Raw genomic sequence first — 6,558 nt, forward strand, 5'->3', positions numbered from 1 at the left:
AGTAAATAAGTCTAAGCATGAGTACCTAAGTCATGTTTAACTACACTGATTGAATCGAATGAATATTTGGTTCCCAAGAGTCAAATCCATCTCTTAGATAAACCATATCTAAGTTATGATTCAGGAGGAACAAATAGAAAAACTGTTCACCCTACTTGATTGATTGAATATGCATGCTTAAACTTAGATTTATTTTTATGCTTAGATTAGGATGGTTAGAAACAAAAGGGTTTACCAAACCCTAGCAATATAGTATCAGAATGGATTGAGATTATAATACGTCAAGGAAACTCTGTCGAAGGCATGTTTAGGCTGAATCATATGTGTTTTACCTGGTGCACTAGACTTAGTGGATCTGGGCGAAGCTACCATAGTCAAACACGACCTAGTTAGACTAAAACCTAGTATTAAATTCTTTGGGAGGATCATTTTTGGGAAGTTATCTTAGATGCAGTTACTCTAATAATGTTCATTGTGACTCACCACAGTCTAGAAACTTACACTATAAACTCCTTGATGAGCCCAAAGCTAACTGTAAATGTAACATGGGTCAAACGACCTTTTTAAAAATTCTTAATAATTTAAACTAATTTAATATAAACTTAAAAAGTAACTTCAATAAAATAAAATAATGGTTAACTAATAAAATTAACAATTAATCAAATCTAAATAAATTAATAAGTTAATAAATTTTTAACTACTCAAGTAAGCTAATAATGTAACACCCACGAAATCTAGTAGTTATATATATGTGAGTATCCTTTTTTTTTTTTTTTTTGTAGAATAAAAAGGGAGATAAAACCAAAAAGATATAAAAAGAAAAGAGGTGAGGTCAAGGATTGAACCTTGAACCTTTTAATTAAATGGCAAACTTTAAGAGTTATGGAATGACCAATAGGCCATCATGAATTATTGTTGAAAGGGGGATGGAAATTTTAGATAAAGTAAGAGTATGGTTAAGAGAAGGAAACAAGAAAATATCAAATAGCTTTCTTCCTCCTTCTCTTGATTAAGAAAAGAACAAGCAAAAGACAAATTGTCTTTCCCTTCTTTCTTCCTTTCATTTTCGTGAGGATGAAGGAGGAGATTGTAACACCCACTAAGCTTTTAAGATAAATATGAGAATGATGAATTTGCCTTAGAAAAATATTAGTAGAATGTTGAACCAAAAAGAAATAGAAAGAAATAAAAATAGGGGGTGGTCAAGGATTGAACCTTGAACCTCTCATGATGTAAATGATAGGATTAATGGGTAATAACCAGTTGAGATAGGAATCATATATTGATAGCAAAGGAGGGAAACTCATGATAAGGATGAGAGTAAAAGCTAGCCAAAAGAACGCAAAAAAAGAGCAAGAGAAAGACAACTTGCCTTCCTTCTTTTCTCTCCCTCTTCCTCTCCCTTTGCCGTGACTTAAAGAGGACAATTAAGGGGATTCATTCCCCCTTGTTTCATCATGAATGATGAGAACAAATAAATAAATAAAATAAAAAGAAAAAAAGGGGCTAAGGGAGAAGGAAAGCAAAAACCAATTTTGCTACCTCTTCCCCCTTAACATAAAAGGGAGCATGTAAAGAGAAGATTTTATTTTTCTCTCATTTCTCTCATTCTCTCCTCTCCACCACCGAGAGCCTCAGCCCCCTCTCCTCCATTTTCGGCCCCCAAAACAAGGTTCCTCCTAGGATACAAGGAAGGCTACCAAGGGAAATCAAAGGAGGAGAACAAGAAGAAGAGACCCTTTCTTCCATCACCACACTTTAGAACCACAAGCGAAAAGGAAGTAAGTATCCCCTCACCTGTGGTACAAGTGGTTTTAATGTGTTTTTGGATTTTATGATGATTTTAAAACCTAGAAACAAAGTTGTGAAAATTCGGCCAAAGAAAGGACTTGTTGATCCTAGGAAAGTTTAATATAAGCCTTGATTCATGATAATTTTTCTATGCTTTGTAAGAAGGTTTTCTCTCATATTTTTATATATATGTGATGCTGGATTAGAGATGTACCTAACCCTAGAGTTTCGGCCAAAAAGGTTTTATAAGGGCTAGGGAATTTATTTGTTTACCTAACTTGCACAAAACCCTCTAAATAAATGGTTAAGGATCCATTACTGTTTTCATACTTGAAGGTTACTTGGAACCAAAAGTACCCCACTCATAAGTTTCGGCCAAGGAAGGGTTTAGGGTTAGGAAGACTTTGAATTTAAACTCACCATGTTTATATGATAGAATATAGAGTTTCTTAAAGAGTTGCATGCTTGTATGTTGATAGAAACTCAGGAACATCACTTTTAATGTTTCGGCCATGGTAAGGTGGATGGTTTAGAATAGCTTAAACAGATTTTTTTTGCTCAAAACCTCCATGACAATAAGATATGAAAGTTGTTTGATGCTCCCATGCTTAATTAGAGTATAGGAAAATTGGTTGCATGATATATGATAATTATGACCACAAGGGTCCTAGCTTGTTTGTGAACCAAACTTATATGTATAGTTCCTTTGATGTTTTTGCCATAAAAACTTGTTTAGGTTTTCCATACTTTAGGCCACCTAAAACCTAGTTTAAAGACTTGGAAGGTTTCAGCCAAACATATGCTATGAGATAAAGAAAGGAAAAACCTAGGAAACCTAAGACACAATTTAAATGTATGCTTATAGTGCTTGACTTTTATACATGTTATGAAATGTATTATGACTTTCTATGCTTTTATGCCATTTGAACAAATTCCATGCTTGATGAGGTTCGACCATGTAGGGTTTAAAGACCTAGAAACCTTAAAATTTAGACCTCATGTGTTAAAGATGCTTCTTATGAAATTGAGATAACATGTTGATTGTGTTCACATGCTTATATATTTAATTATGATTCAAATGGACACCTTAAAGTCTAGGCCATGAAGGGATACATGCCTTAGAAACCCTAGAACTTACATTGAACATGCTCATGTCACTCTCCATGAAATATGAAATGTAGAAAGCTAAAAAATTCACATGCTATATGTTGTTAGTGACCTAAATTGATGCTAAGGGAAGTTTCGGCCATGACCACTTGTATGATGCCATTTATAAATTTATACATGATGTTAGAGTAAGTTCACATGCTTATATGCTTGCTTGAAAACCTAAATGAGTACTTGTAAGTTTCGGCCATGACATAATTTTAAGGGCTTAAAGGATTTAGGAACTAACTCAATTGTGCTTACCATATTCCTTGAAACAAATGCTATAAATATGGTTAAAGTTTCCATGCTTTATGTCATTTAGAACCTTATTTCACACTTGTTAAGGTTCGGCCAAATGAGGTTTAAGGACTTGGAGAACTTAGAGTCCAAGTAAATCTTGTTTATAATACTTCCTATGAAAATGATATGTGGATGAATTAGGTTCTACATGCTTGGATGTTGTTTAAAACCTGAATTGGCACCTAAGAGGGTTTCGGCCAAGATAAGAACCCCAAAGGACTAGGAAGCTTAGTACCCAAATTAATCATGTTACATTGTTCCTTATGATTGGATGAGCACATGATACACTTTTATGCTTAGACAAGTATGCTTGTGAACTATACAAGATGAGAATTTCTACGATATGTTATGAGTTCAAAATATGCATACTTTATGTTATGATATGTGGGTAAATTTTACATGCTTTGATGATATGATATGAGCTGAAAATATGCATGCTTATGTTATGATATGTGGTTAAATTATGCATGCTTTGATGCTATGTTTAGTGCTTAAAATATGCATGCTTTCATGATATGCTATGTGGTTAAATTATGCATGCTTGATGATATGCTTTATGCTTAAGATATGCATGTTTTTATGATCTATGCCTAAGTGATGCATATTGTTATGATATGATGTATGCCTAAGTGATGCATACTTTTATGGTATGATGTATGCCTAAGTGATGCATACCTTTATGACATGATGTATGCCTAAGTGATGCATACCTTTATGATATGATGTATGCCTAAGTGATGCATACTTTTATGACATGATGTATGCCTAAGTGATGCATACTTTTATGATATGATGTGTGCCTAAGTGATGCATGCTTTTATGATGTATGATATGTATAAGTATGACATGTACTTTACTTTATATGGCTTGTACCAAGGGTGGACTCCATAAGCGCCCCGGGGTCGATGGAATAAGACTCAGGCCTCGTTAGGGATGAGCTCCTAAGTGCCCCTAGGTCGATGGAGTAAGACTCGGGCCTAGTATGTTGCCTTGTAGGGTTCAAGACTTGCTACCTTGGACCTACATAGGTTGTGCGCAATATGTAAGTGGTACATAGTCGGGATCCCCTTTAAGTTGAGATTATGTTCAAGTATATATGTAAGAAGAAATGATTTTAAAGATCATGAGACATACACATGTTTTTTTTCGGATACATGTTTTTTTTCAAAATCGTATTGCATATACCTTATGATGATTTATGATATGCCATGGTTAGATATGATTATGTTATGTTCCATGATATGTCCATGTGTATGATATGCCATGACTCCTTATGACGATATGCCATGATTAGATACGATTATGTTATGCTTCATGCTATGCTTTACGCTATGATATACCATGACTAGTTATGATTTCTTCATGTTGCATGATATGCTTAAAAGATTATGTTACATTATGTCATGACTAGTTGAAATGATGCCATGTTGAGACATTCTTTGATTATACTATGATTTTCGGTTTTAGTGAGTAGGAAAGGAACTTACTGAGCCATGAGTGCTCACAGCTTACTGTCCTTGTACCACAGATAAAGGAAAAAGCTGGATGAGCTAGAGGAGCAGCAGGAGAGGCAAGGAGATGTGTGTGGTAGTGGCTAGGCAACCAAATAAGAACCTGCTTTAAAAACTTTTAAAGAACTATGCTTTGGTATCATGAATTGTAGTACCGTATATGTGACTTGATGTTATGTTTCTACTCATTTTGATATCATGTTATTGAGGCCATGATAGTGTAGTTCGGATTTGATGAAAGGGAAAACAAAAGAAAAGTTTTTATTAAACTAAGAGAATTATTTTAAGTCTTCCGCTGTTTTAAAAAGAAAAATTTGTACATAAGTATCGTAGCCCCGTCCCTTAGAGTTAGCAGGGAGGGCGGGCGTTACAGAGATGGGATTAGAAGAATTAAGGGGATGAATGGGGACATGTTTCTCATTAGGGAAAAATATAAATGAGTTAAGGAGAAAGGGAAGGCAAAGGTCATCTTTGCTTCTTCCTCCCACTTAGCATAAGGAGGAAAGAAAGAAAGGGATTTCATTTTTCTTCCTTCTTTTCCTCTTCCTCACCATTGCCGAAACCTAAAGCTCTCCCTCTCCTAATTCCGAAATCCATCTAAGGTTTTTCTTCCTAAGAATACTAATCTACAAGAAGGAGCCTTCAAGATCTACCCCTTCCAAGCAAGAGAAGAAAAAGGGAGTGCTAGAAGGAGAAGCTCTCTTCTTCCTCCTCACAAGGGTAACATTTTCTTTAGGAACCACAAGCGAAAGGATGTGAGTATTCCCTCACCTGTGGTACAAGTAGCTCATGATTTTCCATAAATTTAAATGGCTTAAAAACCTAGGAAGGTTCTTGCAACTTTCGGCCATGCCAAGTCTAAAAGCCTAGGAAAGCTTAAACTCAAATCTAACATGTTTATGATCTTTCTTATGACATGATATGAATATTTCCTTGGTGTTTCATGCTTGTATGTTACTTAGAATGAGATGAACCCCACCTTAGGGTTTCGGCCATGAGGAGACTAAATGCCTAGGAAAGCTTAAACTCAAATCTAACATGTTTATGATCTTTCTTATGACATGATATGAATATTTCCTTGGTGTTTCATGCTTGTATGTTACTTAGAATGAGATGAACCCCACCTTAGGGTTTCGGCCATGAGGAGACTAAATGCCTAGGAAAGCTTAAACTCAAATCTAACATGTTTATGATCTTTCTTATGACATGATATGAATATTTCCTTGGTGTTTCATGTTTGTATGTTACTTAGAATTAGATGAACCCCACCTTAGGGTTTCGGCCATGAGGAGACTAAATGCCTAGGAAAGCTTAAACTCAAATCTAACATATTTATGATTTTTCTTATGACATGATATGAATATTTCCTTGGTGTTTCATGCTAGTATGTTACTTAGAATTAGATGAACCCTACCTTAGGGTTTCGGCCATGACAAGTTTAAAAAGCCTAGGAAGACTTGAACACAAATTCAACTTACTTATGATCTTCCTCATGATATGGTATGAAGATAACTTGATGTACTTATGATTTCATGTTGGTTAGAACTAGGTACTCATGCTTTGAACTTTCGGCCAAGATAGGATTAAAAAGGTCTAGGCAAGCTTAAACTCAACCCTAACATGCTCATGTTTTTCCCAATGATATGATATGAAGTTAACATGATATTCTTATGCTTGTCTTTGGTTTATAACTTCGTTTCACACTTTATGACTTTCGGCCACATCATGATTTGTAGACCTAGGAAGCTTAGAACCTAAACTAAATATGCTCATGATGTTCCTTATGATAAATGATATGAAATTGGTT

The sequence above is a fragment of the Zingiber officinale genome, chromosome 2A (genome assembly GCF_018446385.1).
Source record: "Zingiber officinale cultivar Zhangliang chromosome 2A, Zo_v1.1, whole genome shotgun sequence".
Lineage (NCBI taxonomy): Eukaryota > Viridiplantae > Streptophyta > Magnoliopsida > Zingiberales > Zingiberaceae > Zingiber > Zingiber officinale.